Genomic DNA, 21,968 nt, shown 5'->3' with positions numbered 1-21,968 from the left:
GAAGAGATGCAAAACATCAGCCTTGCCAAGTTTCAGGCACGAGGAGGAGCACGTTGTGTCCTGCTGCGCCCGGGCTCTTCAGAGGAGCTCCTGGAATCCAGGCCCCCTGCCCCGTGGGGCCTCAGAGCTCCAGAGGGCTTGAGGCAACCCTGACCTTTCTGTGTCCAGCCCAGCCCAGCGCCTGCAGGAAAGAAAGCTGTCCACCTCCACATCACTCTCACCTCATTTGGCTCCCCACCATCTTTTCTTCCTTCTCCCTCCTCCCTTTTCTGCCCCTTCTGCCCACTCCCTTTTCCTGTCTCTCTTCCTCCTCCAAGCTTCCTCCAGCTTTTTATGGAAAAAAGGGAAATATCTTTGCTGCACTTAAAAAAGGCCTCATCTTTAACATTATTGATCCCCCTTCACCCACCCCCTTTCCTGGCTGTGGGACCTCAGGTGCGGAGAGGCTTGAGTTAATCGCCCTCACAGTTCTCAGCCTTATCGCTGTGGTCGGCACAGGGTCGCTTGATTAATGTCGCTGTTCATTTCCTATTATCTTTCCATGCCTCCTCCCACCCCTCCCCCCACAGGCTACCATTTTAAGGTGTGTAATATATGCTTTTGTTTGTGGGCATTCTTGCAAGATATACTATAGAATTGTATGCGTGTACTTTAAAAAAAATTTTTTTTAATTTTGAAATAATTGTAGACTCACAGAAAGTTACCAAAAAATAGTACGTGTCCCGTGAGCTCTTTATCCAGCTTCCCCCATCGGTAACATTCTACAGCTGTGTGTGTGTGCTCAGTCCTCAGTCCTGTCGGACTCTTTATGACCGCATGGACTGTAGCCCTCCAGGCTCCTCTATCGTTGGGATTTCCCAGGCAAGAATACTGGAGGCGGTTGCCGTTTCCTGTTCCAAGGGATCTTCCCGACGCAGGGGACCCAGGGATGGAACCCGTGTCTTTTGCTTCTCCTGCATCGTCAGGAGGATTCTTTATAACTGAACCACCTGGGAAGCCCTAGAATAGTAAAACTGTAGTACGATAGCAAGACCAAGAGATTGACATTGGGATCATACTGTTAAATAGAGACCTTATTGTTCAGTTTTCTCTTGCAGTTATGTGTGTGTGGGTGTAGAATTCTATGCTATTTTGACCCCATGAATAAATTAGTGTAACCGTCACCACAGTCAAGATACAGAAGGTCCCATCTCCACAGGGATCTCCTGGTGGTGTCCTTTTATGTCACACTTCTCCACTCAGGTCCCTGGACTTGGCAACCACTCATCTCTTCTCCATCCCTATATTTCTGTCATTCTGAGAATGTTATGTAAGTGGAAGCTCTTTTCTTTTTAATTGGAGAATAGTTGATTTACAATGTTGTGTTAATTTCTGCTGTAGAACAAAGTGAATCTTATATATATACACTTATATCCACTCTTTTTATTTATTTTAAAAATATTTTACTTACTTACTTATTTGGCTGCATCAGGTCTTAGTTGCAGCGCTTGGGGTCTTCATTGCTTCTTGCAGGATATTTCGTTTTGTGACAACGGACTCCATCTGTGGTGCTCAGCAGTTGTGGCACATGGGCTGAGTTGCCCCGGGCATGTGGGGTCTTAGTTCTCGGACCAGGGATCAAACCCCGTCCCCTGCATTGGAAGATGGATTCTTAACCACTGACCACCAGAGAAGTCCCTGTCCACTCTTTGTAGATTCTTTTCACATATAGATCTTAACAGATTATTGGGTAGAGTCCCTTGTGCTATACAGTAGGTGCAAATAGACTGGCTTTGAGACTGGCTTCTCACTCATCATATTGCCCTTGAGATACATCCATGCTGTTGTAATCTATGGGCAGTTATTTCCTTTTTATTACTGTTTTGTATTCCACGGTATGGATATACCAGAGTTTACCTGTTCACCCACTGAAGGAGATTTGGGTTGTTTCCAGTTTGGGGCTATTACAGATAAAGCTGATTAATGTCCAGGTTTTTGTATGGATGTAAGTTTTCATTTCTTTGGGATATAGGTCAAATTTGTGATTGCTGGGTCTTTTTTTTTTAAGGCATTTTATTTATTTATGGCTTCACTAGGTCTTCCTTGGTTTGCTTGGGCTTTCTGTGGTTGTGGCATGTGTGGGCTTCTCTTCATTGCAGAGCACATGTTCTAGGCATGTGGACTCCGTAGTTGTGGCACATGGACTTAGTTGCTCCACGGCATGTGGAATCTTCCTGGACCAGGGATCGAACCCATGTCCCCTGCATCAGCAGGCAGATTCTAATCCACTGTACCACCAGGGAAGTCCTGGACTGCTGAGTCTTATGGTAAATGCAGCTATAGTTTTATAAGAAACTGCCACACTACTTACCAGGGTGGCTATACATTTTATAAGAGGTCCAGTTTCTCCACCTCCTTGCCAGCAGTTGTTGTTATCCCGGTTTTCTATGATGACCCTCCTAATAACTGCATAGCAAGGCCTCATTGCGGTTTTAATTTGCACTTGCCTAATGGCTAATGATGATGAACATCTTTTCAGGTGCTTATTTGCCATCCCTACCTCCTCCTTAGCGAAACGTCTGTGGCCCATTTTCTAATTGGACTGTTTTGTATTTTTAATTTACATAAACAGCGTTTTGTCATACACCTCATTCTATTTTTTGTTTGTTTATTCCACAGGCCCATCCATACTGCTCTGGACACATCTTTTAGAAACATTTTTTGGGCTGTGCTGGGTGGGCCTTCGTTACTGCGGGGGCTTTTCCCTCGCTGCGGGAGCAGGGGCTGCTCTCTAGCCGAGGCGCACGGGCTTCTCACTGCAGCGGCTTCTCTTGTTGCAGAGCACAGCCTCCAGGGCATGTGGCAGCTGCAGCTCCCCGGCTCAGTAGTCGTACTGCCCTCAGTTGCTGCACTACATGTGGGATCCTCCCAGATCAGGGATGGAACCCGTGTCTCCTGCATTGGCAGGCGGATGCTTTCCCACTGAGCCACCAGGGAAGCCCTGGGCACATCTCATCTACTGCTTCTAGCTGCTGCAGGGTATTCCAAAGTGTGGCTCTACCACATTTTATCCATCTACTCCCCGAACTGCCTACAACCTCCCACCCCCATAAAGAAGTCTGCAGTGACTTCCTCCCTCTTTGCCATATGGGCCATGTGAGAATCTCTTGCAGATTCTTCTAAGGGTGTGGCTTGCTGTGGGTCACAAGGCACCCTGCCCACATGCCCATCAGCCATGGACCCCTGCCGTCTGCCAACTCCTAGCATTCTCCAGCTGCCTAACTTTTCCAGTCTAAATGATATGAAGTTTTAACGCTGTATTTTTTTAATCTCTTTATTATTTCTTTTCTTTAAACAAAAATTATTTATTTATTTTTGGCTGGATTGGGTCTCCGCTTTGCTCGGGCTGTGTCTAGTTGTGGTGAACAGGGGTTTCTATCTGCTGTGGTACTCAGGCCTCTCATTTCGGTGGCTTCTCTTGTCTTGGAGCATAGACTCTAGGCATGTAGGCTTCAGTAGTTGTGGCTTAGCTGCTCCGAGACACGTGGAATCCTCCTGGATCAGGGATTGAACTTGTGTCTCCTGCACGGGCAGGTGGATTTTTTACCACTGAGCCAACGTTTCATTTTGAAAGTTAAGTTTGCCTGCATGCATGGGTGCTAAATGCCTTCAGTGGTATTTCTGACTCTTTGTGGCCCTATGGGCTGCAGCCCACCAGGCTCCTCTGCCCATGAGATTCTCCAGGCAAGAACACTGGAGTGGGTTGCTATGCCCCTCTCCAAGTTTACCAAGGCATAATTTACACACAATGATAGTGACACGTTTTACACTCATTTCCTTGAATTTTGACAAGTGGATATACCTGTAAACACAAATCAGTCCCATCAACCCTAAGCGTTCCCTATGCCCTTTGTCATGTCTACCCTCCCCATCTCCCACAACCAGTGATCTGATTTTTATCACTAAATTTTTCTGCCTCTTCTAGAACTCCATACAAATAGAAGCATACAGTATGTACTCTTGTGTCCGACTGCTTTCACTAAGCATAATGCTTTCGAGAGATGTATCAATAGTCCATTCTTTTTCTTTTAATCATTGAGTAGTATTTATTGTATGAATATCAGTTTGGTTCACCTACTAATGGACTTTTGGGTTGTTTCCTCTTTGGGAAGTTTGGGGCTATTGTAACTAAAACTGCTAACAGCTATTGGTTTAATTTATATTTCTCTGATTTCTAATACATCTTAACATATCCTCCTGTATTTGTTAACTTTTAAATTTCTCCTGTTAAGCACCTTCTTATCTTTGCCCATTTTCCTGCCATTTGACTTGCAAGAAGATTTTCTTATTGACTTGCAGAAATTCCTAGTATATTCTGAATCTAGATATTAGTTCTTTGTTGGCTTTAGATATCACAAATATATTTTCCCAGTTTTGTCATTTGTTAACCTTGTCAATGAACTCATACTCGGGCAGTATTCAAATCAATCGATTTTTTTTTTTTGCCTCATGGTTTATGCTTCTGAAATTTTGCTTAATAAGTTAATTTCTACCCCAAGGTCACAAAGATATTCTTTAATATTTTATATTATTAACTTCATAGTCTTCTGCGTCTTTAACCCAAAATTCACTTTTTCATGTGGTGGTAGATTTCATGAGATTCTTTTTTTTTTTTTTTCATTAAGTGAATCACTTTTCCCATTACCATATTCCTGTGGCTCTCAAACTGGAACATGTATAAAAATCACCAAAAAGCTTGTTAAAAGCACAGATTGCTTCTCACTCTTGGGCATGTACCCAGTGTTCAGTCGCTTAGTTGTGTCCAACTCCTTATGACCTGATGGACTGCAGCCAGCCAGGTTCTTCCGTCCGTGGAATTTTCCAGGCAAGAATACTGGAGTGGGTTGCCATTTCCTATGCCAGGGGGCATATACCCAGACAAAACTATAATTCAAAAAGATACATGAACCACTATGTTCATAGAAACACTACTTACATTAGCCAAGATATGGAAACAACCTAAATGCCCATGGACAGATGGTGGTTGGTTGGTTGGTGGTTTAGTCACTAAGTCATGTCTGACTCTTGCGACCCCATGGACTGTAGCCCACCAGGCTCCTCTGTCCATGGGATTCTCCAGGCAAGAATACTGGAGTAGATTGCCATTTCCCTCTCCAGGGGATCTTCCCGACCCAGGAATCGAACCCAGGTCTCCAGCATTGCAGGAAGATTCTTTACCAACTGAGCTATGAGGGAAGCCCAATGGACAGATGAGTGGATAAAAAAGCTGTGATACACACATGCAACACACACACAAAGACACACACACGACGGAACACTACTCGGCCCTGAAAAGAATGAAGCAATGCCATTTGAAGCAACCTGGACGGACCTAGAGATCTTCATACTAAGCAAAGTAAGTCAGAAAGAGAAAGATAAATGCCGTATGATGTCACGTATATCAACATATAGAACCTAAAATATGACGCAAATGAACGTATTTACGAAACAGGAACAGATTCACAGACATAGAGAACAGACTTGCCGTTGCCAAAGGGGAAGGGGGTGGGGGAAGGAAGAACTCGGAATTCGGGATTAGCAGATTCGAGCTGTTGTATATAGGATGGCTAAAAAACAAGGTCCTACTGTGCAGCACAGTATTGAGTATACAATATCCTGTGATAAACCATAGTGGAAAAGAATACAAAAGAGAATACTTTACGGTATAGCAGAAAATAACACAGCATTGTAAATCAACTATACTTCAGTAGATTTTCTTTTTTAAAAGCACAGATTTCAGATTTCTCCGGTGGTCCCGTGGTTAAGAATCCACCTGCCAATGCAGGGGACATGGGTTTGATCCCTAGTCTGGAAAGATCCCACATGCCACAGGGAACTAAAACTGTGCACCACAATTACTGACCCCAAGCTCTAGAGCCCAAGCGCCTCAACTACTGAAGTCCCTGCACACCACAGCCCATGCTCCACAAGAGAAGTCACCGCATTGAGAAGGTCGCGCACCGCAACCAGAGAGTGTCCCCCACTCACCGCAACTAGAGAAAGCCCTCGGAACAAAGTCCGAGCCATAAATAAACAAAAAGTAGCACAGATTTCTGATGCAGGTGGGACCCTAAAGTTTACATAGCTAATAAGTTTCCAAGTGATGAGATGATACCACTGCTACAGGTGGAGAGAGCAAACTGCCGAAAAATAAGAAAAAGAGGTAAGAAAAATAATTTAAAAATAGAAAGAAGAAAGAGAAAAAAACAACAAAAAAAATGAGAACAACTGCTATATACTTAAAACCTTTACCTCACTGGGTTTTTTCCCTGCCTCGTTAGCATCCTCCATAATACTGGCACTTCTTGGCTCTCCTCCATCCTACACACCACCCCCATCTCCCCTGGGTCACTTGGAACGTGAATCCACATCCACACATGTCGGGATCACATCCCCACAGCTCTCCCGAACCACAGTCTTCCATCCCCTGGTAAATGCCCTGAGGTCGTCCACCCACCTCCCGGCCACTCCCCTGTCGTCACTGGAGACTTTGGCACGTGGCTCCCCATTTTTATCTCCAGCTAAAGCCCTGTCATCGTCCTTGATGACTTCAGCACCCACGTGAAAGACACATCCTAAATCTGGTTTCCCAGGCCTCCAGTGACCTCTCTCACTCACCTCAGCCACCTCTCCCATTTACTGGAAGTAATTGGCTCCATTACCAAGGTCCTCAGCTCAGGAATCACTTTCTCCGGCACAGTCTCTTTTCCTTCCAGCTTTCTTCTTTAGCATACTCCCTCTAAGCCTCCTTGGCTCCCAGGTGGCTCAGGGTTAAAGAATCCACCTGCCAATGCAGAAGACACAGGAGTCACAGGATCGATCCCTGGGTCACAAAGATCCTCTGGAGAAGGAAATGGCAACCCACTGCAGTATAGTTGCCTGGAGAATTCCACGGACAGAGAAGCTACACGGACTGGTGGAATTTACAGTCTATGAGGTTGAAGAGTTAGACACAATTTAGGGATTAAATGACGACAACAATCCATGGTTCTACCCCATATTCAACCAAACACAGATTATGTAGTATTGTACATATTTATTGAAATAAATGTGCATATAAGCAGACCTTCACATTTCAAACTCTTGTTGCTGTTCCTGGGTCCACTGAACATACATACACTAATAGCCTTTGACTCCCATTCCTCCCTTCCTACTGCCTGCTCCTTCCCATCCCAGAGCTCTTACCTGGAAGGTTCTCCTCCAGTTTCAAGCTATACCGAGACTGGGAAGTCCTAGTTCAACCCTCAGCAATGCTTCTCAAACTTTCATATATAGCCGGGTCATCTGGGTACATGCATCAGTGTTAAGTTGCTTCAGTCATGTCCAACATTTTGCAACCCCATGGACTGTATCCCTCCAGGCTCCTCTGTCCATGGGATTCTCCAGGCAAGAATATTGGAGGGAGCAGCCATCTCCAGGGGATCTTCCTGACCCAGGGGTCACCTGGGAGATGTGATTAAAATGCAGATTTAGTTTCTGAAGACGGAATGAGGACTGAGATCCTGCATTTTAACAAGCTCCTGTGTGCTGCCTGCAGGGGTTATGCCCAATCATCAAGAGGTAGCCCTTTGGACCCCTGCTCCCAGTCTCCTCAGGAAAGCCTCCTCTGACCTTCCCATATTGTATCTCCATCATCAGACGCTCAGCACCATTTGTCTCCTTCCTAGCCCTTTACCCTATTGTCATTTGACATTTGAGCTTGTGATTATTTTATCACAGCCCACTCCCTCAGAGGGCTTCCCAGGTGGCACAATAGTAAAGAATCCGCTTGCCAACAGCAGATGCAAGAGAAGTGGGTTCGATCCCTGGGTTGGGAAGATTTCCTGGAGAAGGAGATGGCAACCCACTCCAGGATTTTTGCCTGGGGAATCCCATGGACAGAGAAGCCTGGCGGGCTACAGCCCACGGGGTCGCAAAGAGTCAGACACGATTGAGTGACTGAGCACACACACACACACACACACACACACACACACACACTCTCTCTCTCTCTCTCTCTCTCTCTCTCTCTCTCTCTCTCCCAGAAAATGAACCTTTCAGAAGGCATAGAACATTTCTTTCTGGGTTTGTTTGCCATTGTGCTGGCCTTGTATCACCTCACACACTGCCTGATACCCAGCAGGTGCCCTGCTTGTACACAAATGTAAACCTTCGTAGGAAATATGAAGGAATATGCTGTTCGGTCGGCCAGAGGAGCAGTCCCCACTCCCGCCCTGAAGTCCCAGGCCCCTCTGTTCTCCTTTCAGCCCCTCTCCTCCCTCTAAGCTCAGGCTCCTGAGACTAGGAACTGAGCAAGTGATGCAGGAGACATCTGGGCTCAGAATCTCTTCTCTGCCCCTCAGACAATCCAAAAGAGACCCGATGAGCCTTTCATGTTCCTTGGAAACTGATCTCCTTTTTTGTTGTGGTTGTTAGAATGTTGTCCAGGATTGTGTGGAAAGGGTTAAAGCACTTACAGAAAGGGAAGGACCGCCCTCCAGCCCTGCCTGAGATGCTCTTCGAAAGGTCAGATGTTTCCAGAATCTTAACAGACAGCCTGTGTCTGTTTAAAGGGAAAGACAACAAGTTCTTGGGCTCCCAGCCAGCCCTCGTGGGTAATTTTCGCCCGGTTCTGCAGGCACCCAGCCAGACGCCTGGCCAGAGAGCACACCCACCCACCCCCTGCCCCCTCTAGATGGCCCTAGGCAGGCCAGGAGCTCTCTCCAACCCCCAGCCTGGAGTCCCTTCCCCTGGGGAAGGCTGGCATCTGACGAACAGGGCATGCATACCAACTCTGGGGCCTGTGATACACCAGGAATGATGGGGGAGGGGTGACTTCCTGCAGACATTGAATCTTTTCAGCTGAAAGGGACTGAATTCTGACCCTGTCATTTTAGAGATGAGATTCAGAGAGGGGTGGCTGTGATGTAATGTAAGAATATCCTGACTCCAAATCGGGAAAACCCCGGGTTCAAAATGCAGTTCAGGGGCCATGAGCTATGGGATCTCAGGTACAAGCCTTTCTATGTGTCTGTATCTATTTGTAAAAAGTTCATACAGATGCTTCGCATCCCAGGTAGCTTGCCCAAGGTCACACACAGCGCACACACACCAAGGTTTTCTGACTCCCAGACAAGGGCCAAGTCCTCTCCAGAGGTGAGCAGCTTGCATTAAAGGTTGACTGATCATAAAATGCAGCTGGAGACACAGTTAAATAACTTGGCCTTTTACTACTTAATCATGTTCTTTGTGTGAAGAAAAAAATTCCTACTCTTTCTACTCCCTGGAGGAAATAATTGCTAATATTTTGGCTTTCCTGGTGGCTCAGATGTTAGAGTCCGCCTGCAATGCAGGAGACCTGGCTTTGATCCCTGGGTCTGGAAGATTCCTTGCAGAAGGGAATGGCTACCCACTCCAGTATTCTTGCCTGGAGAATTCCATGGACAAAGGAACCTGGTGGGCTATAGTCCATGGGGTCACAAAGAGACATAACTGAAGGACTTTAACTCTCACTTTCCTACCCCCTGCAGGAAATAATTGCTAATATTCTGACATTTATCCTTTCGGAATGTCAAAGCATATATAAGGTATATATTCATATACTTTTTTTTTTTTTGCCCAGCTAAGCAGTTTGTGAGATTGAACCTGAAATAGGAATTGAACCTGGGCCCTCAGCAGTGGGAAATCACCAGGGAATTCCCTATATATTCTTTTCAACAATGAGATCGTAGGAGATCTATGTATTCATCCATCCACAGTTTTACATATATATTGCTCTTTCTCATGTAATTTTTCAATGGACAATTGACATCTTTTCATGTCTGGATATAGTTGGATAAACAAAGCATTCTATAGTTTGTTTCATCCCCTATGTCAAGACATTTAGGTTTTCAATTTTCCATTATGATCTATCTTTACTCACTTGTTCTGTCATTTTCTTAGGATAAATTCCTCACTGAGGACTGCTGGATCAAAGGGTCTGATCCATGCTGCAAAATTGTCCTCTACAAATGCTGTGATGATCGTTATTTCCTCAAACAACATATTTAATATGAAGGCTGGTCCTCCTTTAAATAGAAAGCGTTCTCCCTCACCAGCACACTCAGCTTTAGATGGGAAGAAACAGAACCCAGGTGGGCTGAATGGGGCCGGTTGATGCAGGGCAGATATTTTGCACCTGACCCTTGGCTGCATCTAAGCAGGCAGTAGCCTGGCTAATAAGATGCTCCCATCTCCAAGCTCACAGCATGTCTGGGGCCATGGGATACACAAGAAACTGATCCATATACTTTCCATCTGACAGATGGAAAGGGGCTTTCTTTCCCCATATTTCCTTGTCCACCTGGCCTCCAGCCCACTAAACAACCACCCTCAAGCACTCTTTATTTCCCAGTTAGATAGCACTGCTTGTGTAAGCTACTGCTTATTACAGGTCGCATTTCCACTATTACATTTCACCTCTACGTTGGCCCAGAAAGCAGGTGCGTGTGTGTTCGGTCATGTCCGACTCTTTGCAATATCATGGACTGTATTCCGCCAGGCTCCTCTGTCCATGAACTTCTCCAGGTGGAAATACTGGAGTGGGAAGCCATTTCCTTCTCCAAGGAAGCAGGTACAGGTGGGAAAGCTGAGTCTTGGGCAGATCAAGATCTTGTCTAAAGGAACACAGCAGATGATTAAACTATTTGGGATTCAAACCTAGGTCTGTCTTACTACGAAACCTGTGCTTTCCTTTAAAATTACTGTAGAACTAGTATGTGTATCAATATAAACACAAAAGCCTCAAAAGATGCAGCTAGTTTGTGGTGTGCAGTAGATACCTGGGCTCACCAGTATTTCTAGCCTCCTTTTTTTGGATACATAGGAGGACTGTACTCTCTGGCAGTCAGGTGCAGCCGCATGAGTTGCTCTGGCCAGTGAAATGTGAGGGGAAAGCGACGCATGTCCCTTTGGGGGGGATTTGAGAACCCCTGTGGGGTTCTCATGCGTTCTTGCATGGCAGTGGTGAACCCTGAAGCCTCTTGTGGGGATGGTGACTTCAGGAAAGTCTAATGATGACCAAAGTGCAGACAACAAAGTCCTGAGCCTATGCAAGCCACATTGGGAATGCAAGCATGGGCAAGAAATAAATCTTGGTTGTTTTAAGCCAAAGATGTTTAGAGGTGTTTGTTACCACATCATATCCTAGTCTATCCTGACTGCTGCAAGTGGTGATGGGGAGTTTCATGTCTTTGTCTAAATTCTTCTGTAGTTTTTATCCTTTAAGAAGATAACTATTAAAAAAAAAGAAGATAACTATTTATAATTTTTAAAAAAACGAGTCATAAATGGATACCAGCAAGAACCTACTGTCTAGCACAGGGAACTCTTCACAACGTTATATGGCAGCTGGATGGGAGGGGAGTTTGGGGAAGAATGGATACATGTATAGATGGCTGAGTCTCTTGGATGTTCATCTGAAACTATCACAACATTGTTAATCATCTATACCCCAGCACAAAATGAAAAGTTAAAAAAAAGTCATAATACACATTCACACAATTGGGACCATAATACACACCCTGCTATGCAACTTCTTTTGTTCTTTTTCTATTTTTTGATTTATTGTTTGTGGCACTTGGTCTTCCTTGCTGTTCTCGGGCTTTCTCTAGCTGTGGCAAGTGGGAGTGACTCAAGTTACAGGATGCGAGCTTCTCATTGCAGTGGCTTCTCTTACTGTGGAACACTGGCTTAGTTGCTCCCAGGCGTGTGGGATCCTCCTGAACCAGGGATCAAACCTGTGTCCGCTGCACTGGTAGGTGGACTCTTATCCACTGTGCCACTAGGGAAGTCCCTATTTCATTAATTTTAACAGCTTCATAGTATTCTGTTCTCTGAATATACCATAATGTTTTATAGCTGACAACTATTGAGAGATATGTTGGTTGTTTCTGGTTATTCTCGAAATACGTGCTCCAAGCTACAGCTAGGCTGTTGCAACATTTATGGGAAAGGAAGGATTACTATTTACTTTCTCTTTTTTTTGGTTCAGATCTTGCGGTTAGTTTCCAGCCTGAGCTCAGCCCTTAGAGGGCTGAGGGCACCTTCCTGAAGAGAGATGAATAAGCCAAGCTGCCTGCACCCCTCCCAGGATGTACAGAGGAGGAGGCTGAAGGGCACCTGTCTGTGTGTATGCGTGAGGGCTGGGTGCTAGCCCGGAAGAACAGGGCAGGGAAGCACGTACCTGTATAACCTGGGCTGAACTGGCCCTGACTCATATGTTCAGGAAGATAAGTTAACGGCCTGGAAACTCCAGAGCTCTGTGTGAGTTCTGGCTCACTGACAATTATCCATAAACAAGTCATCTCACTTCTCAGCTTTCTTCCGGGTGGCACGGCACGATCTTTGGGGAAGGGCTGTGACATTCCTCCTTAGGAGCTTGAGAAAGATGAGAGCTGCTCAAAGAGAGTGCCAAGAGGACTAGAAGTGTTGGTCTCTTTCATTAAGGTGTCAAATGACTCATCACATTCGTAATTTTGAATGGCCTCCCCAGTGGAGGGTCTGAGTGGCTGACGCAGGTTCTACCCGCATTCCATTCCCAGAATGATCTGACTGACAACAATGGTCACATGCCTATCAAGACCTCGCGCGTGCCAAGTTGCTTCAGCCATGCTGACTCTGAGACCCCGTGGACTGTAGCCCGCCAGGCTCCTCTGTCCATGGGTTCTCCAGGCAAGAATACTGGAATGGGTTGCCATGCCCTCCTCCAGGGGATCTTCCCAACCCCAGTCTCTCATGTCTCCTGCAGTAGCAGGTGGATTCTTTACCATTAGCACCACCTGGGAAGCCTGTACTATTTAGAGGCACTGCTATAATTCCATGGTAGGGAAGAAACTGGGGTTTCTCAGCCAAGAAAGAGGGCATACTTTAGAATTTCCCTGGATGTGACTCAAGGGTTACATATAGATCACAGAGCTCAAGAAGAACTTAGAATCAGCTATACTTCAATTGGAGAAGGTGATGGCACCCCATTCCGGTACTCTTGCCTGGAAAATCCCATGGACGGAGGAGCCTGGTAGGCTGCAGTCCATGGGGTTGTGAAGAGTCGGACACGACTGAGAGACTTCACTTTCACTTTTCACTTTCATGCACTGGAGAAGGAAATGGCAACCCACTCCAGTGTTCTTGCCTGGAAAATCCCAGGGATGGGGGAGCCTGGTGGGCTGCAGTCTATGGGGTCGCACAGAGTCGGACACAACTGAAGTGACTTAGCAGCAGCAGCAGCAGCATACTTCAATTAATAAAGAATTTTTTTAAAAATAAAATGAGAAAAAGAATGTTGGAGATCAGAGTACTACCCCCTCATACAGTAATTCTGAGTATGTGCTTATCTGTAAGACAACCTAAGGGAAAAATAGGTTTGGAATGTGGATTTTTCTCTTTTAAGACATTCTCACATCTGGTCTGGAGTCCTGAAAAGAGTTTCTGAAGTCTCTAGTCCTGGTTTGGCACCTATGACGCATATGACCTTAGGCATGTTCCTTAAGCCTCTGGGCACCTCAATTTTCTCATCTATAAAACGGGGCTTCTGATCTTGCCCAACCTGTCTTACAGGTAGCTGTGACGTGGTTTAGATGAGGCACTGCGTATGAAAGTGTTTTGGAAATCCAAAGCAACTTCATACCTGCAGAGCTCCCTCACTACAGCTCCGGTCCACTGCCCAGACCGCAGAGGCATAAGGGACACTGAGACCTTCATTCAAAAGTGGGTCTTGGGACCTCCCTGGTGGCCCAGTGGCTAAGCCGCTGTGCTCTCAATGCAGGGGGCCTGGGTTCTGTCCCTGGTCCAGGAACTAGATCCCATATGCTACAATTAAAATATCCCTTGAGCAGCCAAATAAGTAATAATACTAATAAATTTTAAGTGAGTCTGTTATAGGACTTCCCTGGTGGTCCAGCGGCTGAGTCCACCCTCCCAGTGCAGGGGGCCTGAGTTTGATCCTTGGTCAGGGAACAAGATCCCACTTGCTGCAACTGAAGATCCTGCATGCTGCAACTAAGACCCAGGACAGCCAAATAAATAAATATATTTTTTAAAGTGAGTTTTATAGAGCGGGTATCTAGAGAGAGTCCCTGAGTACCAGGGACTGTTCTAGAGCAGGGGAGGCAGCAAAAAGAAATAAAGACAAGACCCTTCCCTCTTGGAGCTTATATTCCCGCGGAGAGGCAGACAACACAAAGGGAGACAAATTAAAAGCAAGGACAGAAAAGCCTGGCAGGCTACAGTCCATGGGGCCACAAAGAAGTCAGGCACAACTGAGCGACTGACACACACACACAGAGCTTCAGAGAGAGGGGAGTGTTTCGAGTGAATCAAACAGGATGAGGCTGTTAGGGAGGGATCAGACAGGGGCTAGGTTAGAGGGTGACCAAAGAGGGCTTCCCTGAGGAGGCGACACCTGAGAACTAGGATCCAAGCGACAAGGACAGCCCCGAGAAGACCCAGAGCACAAAGTGTCCAGTGCAAAGGGACAGCCGTGCAGAAGTTCTGAAGCAGAGAGAGACTCCTGTTCACAGAACCTGGAGAAGCTGATGGCTCGGAGCTGCAGTGGGGTAGGGCGGGCACGGCCACAAGCCAGGGCTTGCAGCGTGTTTTCTGGAGGGGAATGACACAGGATCTCGTTCTGTGTTGTACTAAGATCAGCCTCCAAACAGTTGGAAGTTCTGTCTCTCATAGGCCATGTTGGGGGCCCCAAGAAGTGTTTAGGGCCTTCAAGGGCTTTATCCAGGAACCAGCCCAACCTCCTGAACAGTCCACGGGGTCTCTAGTTCCTACTACGGAAACTGAGCGGTAGAGAGGAAGTCACTTGCCTAGGGGGACCCACTATTTCCTTCTCAGGCTGGCATTCAACCCCAGGTCTCAGATCCTGCCCCCCAGGCCCAGCCTCTCTCTGCCCCATGGGGCCACCCCATAGATGGAGGATGGGAAGAGAGCCAGAAGATGGGCCCAGTGCCCCAAGTCTCCTGCTTCAGCCAGTGAGATCCCTGGGCTGGGCTCCAGAAAGGAAGGGCCTTGTCCAGCTGGGCCCTGTCCTGCATCACCAGGCCCAGCACTCAGCCTTCAGCTGGCAGGGATAGGGGGGTGAGGTGGGGCTGTCAGCTCCAGGAGCTGGGCCAGCCAAGAGCAACCTGATCAAGCAGGAAACAGGCCTGCCGCCAGACAAAGCGTCACCCGGCACCTGGAGCCTTTGTTCTCTAGCTGCCCGTTGCAAACTTTCCCAGGCACCTGCAGCCGGGCCTCAGGAGCACCTGGGCCAGGAAGGGGCTCCCACGGAATCTGGTTTTTCTGCAAAAGGGAGTGGCCTGACTTGTGACCCTGAGGGAGGTCTTGTGACATAATAATAACAACAATAACAATAGGTCCTCTACGCGTAAGAGGCAATTCATCTAACCCTCCCAACAAACCCAGGAGGTCTCTACTAATTATTCACGTACTACAGATTACGAAATGGAAGCACACGGAGATAAAGTGACCAGGGCCAGGTCACGCAGTATGAGGAAGAGAAAACAATATGGACTTTTAAATTAATGAATCCCAGCCCTACTGACCCTCAGCAAGGCATTTAAAATTTTCCAAGCTTGTCGTCTTGCTCTGGTCTCAGAGGACTGCAGTGCAGATTAAATGATATGAGATATACAAAGCCTCTGGCACATGGCTCCCCATCCAGACAGGTTTTGCTCCCCACCTCCTAGAGCTCTCCTAGATCATGCTACCATCACTGGACCTCAGTTTCCTCATCAAAAAAATAGGTACAATAACATTACCCAATAGGGCTATTGAAAGCCTCATGCTCTTCTGATAGGAGTGCCTCATCTGTTGAAAGGAGGCGACAGAGGATGAGATGGCTGGATGGCATCACCAACTCAAAGGACATGAATGTGGGAGATGGTGAAGGGCAGGAAAGCCTGGCGTGCTGCAGTTCGTGGGGTGGCAAAGAGTCGCTCACTTAGCAACTGAACAACATCTTTTCAAAAGGCCCCATTCCTGAGAACATCCTAGCAAGACTCCATTTTACAAAATTGCTATCTCTGCTTTCTACCAAAACAAACAAAGAAACACAAATAGAAAAACCAATCTTAGTGCCATTCTCCTTTTTGAGACAAAAAGCCAATATTACTCACACCACTCAGCTTGGAAGATTTTCTCAGAAGGAAAACCAGAAGGGACAGCTCCAGTCATACCACGGGTTCCAGGATTCTCTCCAGCTTCACACTCTGAGACCGACGACCCACCCACAGCAGCCGCGACAGGACAGACAGCCCACGCAAAGTGCAGGGAAGATCCACGGGGGATTTCAGCCCAAACAAAACAAGACATTACACTCCTTTCCCTGTAAATGAGCCAACACTGATCAAGCTTGTGTCATCAGCAAAGGCACTGTGTGCATGGATGTTTCCCCAGTATCAGGGACTATACTGATACATGAGAACACACTGCCACCACTGTTGTGGATACCCGTCAGGGTGGTGGCCTCAGCTCTTCCCAAAGGCCACATCTGTTTTTCTCAATCAGCTTTTGGGGGATCAACTGCCCTTTTTCTAGTCCAACTCAGCCAATCATGTAAGGGCTCCCAATCAAACTACATCACCGCCCCTGGTTACAGTGACTGGTCCAAGAGAAAGGTAAGGAATAAAAATAATAATAATAAAAAAAAAGTCTAGCAGAGTTTTTACCAGAATTTCAAAATTGGAGCTGGAGAGGAAAATCCTATTCTTCTTGGATTTGGTGAGCTTGAAGGATGTAAGTTTGGACCACTGATAGCCATCTTCTGGATGGAGAAAGCCTGTTTGCAAAAGCAAGGGATGAAGATATCAAAGAGAAAAGCCATCGTGAATAGCAGGGTATCCTGATATAGTCCCAGATTGCTGTTGTCCCCTAAGAAAGTGAAAATGAAAGTCACTCAGTTATGTCTGACTCTTTGTGACCCCATGGACTATACAGTCCATGGAGTTCTCCAGGCCAGAATACTGGAGTGGGGTAGCCTTTCCCTTCTCCAGGGAATCTTCCTGACCCAGGAATCAAACTGGGGTCTCCTGCACTGCAGGCGGACTCTTTACCAACTGAGCTCTCAGGGAAGCCAGGTCATCTCGTAAGGTAGGCTCAACTCTTCCTGCCCATCTCCTAGTATGTGTTTAAATGAGCCAATAAATTCCTTCCCATCCCTTGTTAGTTAAGAGACCTGCTTAACCCAGCCACAAAGCATCGGGTGGTAATAAACACAGCAGTTGAGTGGGAGAGATGTCACAGGCAGGACCTGATGACTTGCCAAGTGAAAGTTTTAGGCAATCTAGACTGTGAAATCTGAGACAGACAAGATCACCTGATTCATTAAAATCAACAAACACTTACTGAGCCCCTCCTTACACCAGGGCTGGTATTAGGCATTCAGGAGGTAACAGTGAATGGGACAAACCAGGTACTTTTCCTCCCTTTGGAGTAATCAGAAGGGACTTCCTGGAGCTGGTGTGGTTTGAGGAAGTCTCCAAGAGACGGTAAAACCCGGTCAGACTGAGGGTGATGGGGAGAAAAGAGTGAATAAAAATATGGAATATGGAGACATAGGACTTGCCTGGTGGTCCAGTGGCTAAAACTCTGAGCTCCCAATGCAGGGGGCCCAGCTTCGACCCTTGGTCAGGGAGCTAGATCCCCCATGCCGTAACTAAAAGATCCCGCATGATGCAACGAAGACCTGGTGCCACCAAATAAGTATTTTTTTAAAAGAATGAAAAAAAAAAAAAAAGATACGGTGGCACAAAGTACATGTCCGTGAGGGCCCGCTGCCTTATATTTCCATGGTGCCTGGCTATAGGTCACACTCAGTACAGGTTGATGGCCTGGTATGAGTAAGAGAATGAGTACGTGAGTGAAGCAAAGTGCAAGTCGTGTGGAGAAAGAGCAGCTATTCAGCTTGACTGCAGAAGAGCTACTTTTAGAGAAGGTAATGCCAGACTGTAGAGGACCTCAATGAAAACCGTGGTCTCTGCCTGGACCACAGCACACAATCCCGGTTCCGGCTGGGCTGGGCAGAGCTGGCAGGGCAGCACAGTGGATCCCACAGAGCCCTTGGGGCCCCCATCTCTGTTGTGGTTGCCACACCCACACACTCTCAGCGTCACCAGCCAGGCTCTGCCCAACACCCTAACCAGCACCCCAGCCACCCAAGGTCATGCCCCAGACACCACCGCCCTCCTGGCTCCTGGGCGAAGCTGCCAACACAGCACTCCTGCACAGTCTGTAATTTGAACAGGACCTCCTCCCAGCCTGACCGCTCCTGGCCTTCTGCACCCCAGATGTGCCCACTGTGGGAGCTGCCCAGAGAGGAGTGGTCTGCTGTCCATCAAGCCGCTGCACCTGGGCTGCCTACAGAGGCTGAGCCTGGGCACCGTGGGGGCATCAGAGGCCTCTCCTTTGCCCAGAACTAGGGAGACTATGCCCCCTTGTGGCCAGGAGCCACCCAGCACCTTGGTCTTCCCAGTTCAGTTCAGTTCAGTTGCCCAGTTGTGTTGGACTGCAGCACGCCAGGCCTCCCTGTCCATCACCATCTCCCGGGGCTTATTTAAACTCGTGTCCATCGAGTCGGTGATGCCATCCAGCCATCTCATCCTCTGTTGTCCCCTTCTCTTCTTGCCTTCAATCTTTCCCAGCATCAGGGTCTTTTTCCAATGAGTCAGTTCTTTTCATCAGGTGGCCAAAGTATTGGAGTTTCAGCTTCAGCATCAGTCCTTCCAATGAACACCCAGGACTGATCTCCTTTAGAATGGACTGGTTGGTCTCCTTACAGTCCAAGAGACTCTCAAGAGTCTTCTCCAAACCCACAGTTCAAAAGCATCCATTCTTCAGCACTCAGCTTTCTTTATAGTCCAACTCTCACATCCATACATGACTACTGGAAAAACCATAGCTTTGACTAGATGGACCTAAGTCGGCAAAGGAATGTCTCTGCTTTTTAATATGCTGTCTAGGTTTCTTCCAAGGAGCAAGCATCTTTTAATTTCATGGCTGCAGTCACCATCTGCAGTGATTTTGGATCTCAAGAAAATAGTCTGTCACTGTTTCCATTGTTTTTCCATCTATTTGCCATGAAGTGATGACCAGATGCCATGATCTTAGTTTTCTGAATGTTGAGTTTTAAGTCAGCTTTTTCACTCTCCTCTTTCACTTTCAAGAGCCTCTTTAGTTTCTCTTCGCTTTCTGCCATAAGGGTGGTGTCATCTGCATATCTGAGGTTTTGATATTTCTCCCAGCAATCTTGATTCTAGCTTGTGCTTCATCCAGCCTGACATTTCGCATGATGTACTCTGCATATAAGTTAAATAAGCAAAGTGACAATGTGTAGCCTTGACGTACTCCTTTCCCGACTTGGAATCAGTCTGTTGTTTCATGTACAGTTCTAACTGTTACTTCTTAACCTGCATACAGATTTCTCAGGAGGCAGGACAGGTGGTCTGGTATTCCCGTCTCTTGAAGAATCTTCCAGTTTGTTGTGATCCACACAGTCAGGTCTTCCCAGCTATGAAAATTTGCACCGGTAATTTGGTGTGTGTGTGTGTGTGTGTGTGTGTGTGTGTGTGAGCTCAGTTGTGACCAACTGTTGCAACCCCGTGGACTGTAGCCCGCCAGGTTTCTCTGTTGATAGAATTTTCCAGGCAAGGATACTGGAGTACGTTGCCATTTCCTTCTCCAGGAATCTTCCCAAACCAGGGACCAAACTTATGTCTCTTAAGTGGTCCTAACTAGCAGATGGGTTCTTTACCACTAGTGCCAAAGTGAAGAGGAGCTAAAACGCCTTTTGATGAAAGTGAAAGAGGAGAGCGAAAAAGTTGGCTTAAAGCTCAACATTCAGAAAACGAAGATCATGGCATCTGGTCCCATCACTTCATGGCAAATAGATGGGGAAACAGTGTCAGACTTTATTTTGGGGGGCTCCAAAATCACGGCAGATGATGACTGCAGCCATGAAATTAAAAGACGCTCACTCCTTGGAAGAAAAGTTATGACCGACCTAGACAGTATATTCAAAAGCAGAGACATTACTTTGCCGACTAAGGTCCGTCTACTCAAGGCTATGGTTTTCCCTGTGGTCATGTATGGATGTGAGAATTGGACTGTGAAGAAGGCTGAGTGTTGAAGAATTGATACTTTTAAACTGTGGTGTTGGAGAAGACTCTTGAGAGTCCCTTGGACTGCAAGGAGATCCCACCAGTCCATTCTGAAGGAGATCAACCCTGGGATTTCTTTGGAAGGAATGATGCTAAAGCTGAAGCTCCAGTACTTTGGATACCTCATGTGAAGAGTTGACTCATTGGAAAAGACCCTGATGCTGGGAGGGATTGGGGGCAGGAGGAGAAGGGGACGACCGAGGATGAGATGGCTGGATGGCATCATGGACTCGATGGACGTGAGTCTGAGTGAACTCCGGGAGATGGTGATGGACAGGGAGGCCTGGCGTGCTGCGATTCATGGGGTCGCAAAGAGTCGGACACGGCTGAGCGACTGAACTGAACTGAACTGAGTGCCACCTGGGAACTTTTATTTTTGGTTTTTGGCCCAGTCACATGGCATTCAGAGCTTCCCTGCCCAGGGATCAAACCCATATCCCCTGCATTGGAAGCTCAGAGTTCTAACCGCTAGGCCACCAGGGAAGTCCAGGGGAGTTTTTAAAAAGGAAATAACAATTTTGAAAAGCTGAGAACACGAATCACCTAAGTGGATATCTCAAGGAAACTCATGGTAAAGACTTTGGGGAAAAAAATAAAGCAGACTCTTGGAAAAAACTATTTTAGAATTTGCAACGCCAAAGTAAATTTTTCTGACTGTAATTTCTTTTACATTTATCTGCTAAGGCAGGAAGATGTGATATCCAAAGATTGCTGTTTTAGGTGCTTTCCAGTTCCATGCAGTCTTCTCGTGTTCCATGTTCTTATGGAATATACCTCCCACTTCTGTGATTCTTAACAGCCCTGTCAGCCCAGATGGATAGTAAAGAGCTCCTCTCCCCCACATTCCTCAGCTTTGAAAACTCCGTTTTTCACCTACGTAGTGTTTGTTTGCAATGGGGGCAAACCTCTGAGCATCTTTACAAGCATTTTTGTCTATGATACGTAATACCGTGTATTAGATGCTCATTGTTATTGCTGGTAGTGTTTGTCAGGGAGGAGAATGGAGATTTAAAAAAAGAAAAACTAGAAGACAGCTCCTGATCTCAGGGGCCTGTCTACCTTAGACGAAATACACACACATGACACAACTTGCAAACAGTCAGAAATTAACAGCCGGGCATAAACTAAACGTATGAGCGCTGAGAGCAGTAATCAGAGTGAGTGGGAGGCTGAAGGCAGGGCACTTGCTGGAAATACAGTCTGAGAGGAGTCTGGAAGAATGCCAGGCCCGCAGACTGAGGCTGTCTGGGCTTGGATAGACGTTAAGGAGGCCAACATGGACTTCGGTAGTGGTTAAGAATCCTCCTTCCAACACAGTGGACATGGGTTTGATCACTGGTTGGGGGACTAAGATCCAACCTGTTACAGGACAACTAAGCCTGTGTGCCCCGACTACTGATCTAGGGCCCAGCAGCAGCAACTACTGAAACTTATGTGCCCTAGAGCCTGTGATCCGAAACAAGAGAAGCCTCTGCAAAGAGAAATCTATGCACTGCAGCTAGAGAGTAGCCCTCACTCCCTACAGCTAGAGAACAGCCCTCGCAGCAACAAAGAGCCAGCGCAGCAAAAAAACAAAAAAGGAAGAAGACAGTCAGATGAACCAAAGAGCTGAAGACATCAGGCCAAGAAAGCCTCGTGGTCTGGTGGCTAAGAAAGACTCCGTGCTCCCAGTGTAGGGGCCTGGGTCCGACCCCTACTCAAGGAACGAGATCCATACCTGCAACGACTGAAGAGTTGGCCAGCTGCAACTAA

The 21,968-nt window shown here is 46.9% G+C and overlaps 1 long non-coding RNA gene across 1 annotated transcript; it reads right to left on the bottom strand.

Moving 5' to 3' along the window:
* Positions 1 to 647: 647 nt before the first annotated feature.
* Positions 648 to 7,482, bottom strand: LOC138423906 (uncharacterized). The gene is made up of 4 exons (XR_011250514.1): positions 7,225 to 7,482; positions 6,658 to 6,823; positions 1,455 to 1,631; positions 648 to 1,013 (listed from the first exon to the last, which is right to left on the bottom strand). It is a non-coding gene; the product is annotated as an uncharacterized lncRNA (long non-coding RNA).
* Between the last annotated feature and the right edge of the window lie 14,486 nt (positions 7,483 to 21,968).

This window comes from Ovis canadensis, chromosome 18 (assembly GCF_042477335.2).
Source record: "Ovis canadensis isolate MfBH-ARS-UI-01 breed Bighorn chromosome 18, ARS-UI_OviCan_v2, whole genome shotgun sequence".
NCBI classification, from domain to species: Eukaryota; Metazoa; Chordata; class Mammalia; order Artiodactyla; family Bovidae; genus Ovis; species Ovis canadensis.
The sequence above is the reverse complement of the archived record's forward strand: the minus strand, read 5'-3'. Positions and strand labels throughout refer to the sequence as shown.